Source organism: Echinops telfairi, unplaced genomic scaffold (genome assembly GCF_000313985.2).
Source record: "Echinops telfairi isolate 266 unplaced genomic scaffold, ASM31398v2 ScPeMD7_443;HRSCAF=831, whole genome shotgun sequence".
Taxonomy (NCBI): Eukaryota; Metazoa; Chordata; class Mammalia; order Afrosoricida; family Tenrecidae; genus Echinops; species Echinops telfairi.
Genome location: NW_022104341.1, coordinates 13,188,257 through 13,188,554, shown reverse-complemented (window position 1 = coordinate 13,188,554; position 298 = coordinate 13,188,257).

The following is a 298-nucleotide window of genomic DNA, read 5'->3' as shown; positions in this document are numbered from 1 at the left end:
AATCAGAGTAGCTGACCACATACTTGAAGTCTTACTAAAATCTTTTTTCACCCTAAAAAGAAAAGATGGAACACAACAAAAGTAGCAAAGGCTAGAAGACATTTTATTGACTCAGGGTAGCTCTTTAAGTGAAAAGAAATAATCCTGTTCTGGTAGGTATATTAATTAGAATAATGATTTCCAGACTGGTTAACTTCCATAATCACATGAAAACAATGGCTCTCAATCTTTTTTGCACAATAATGATCTAAGAACTCTTTTTAAGTACTGATTTTTTTTAAGTTTAAAAAATATATCA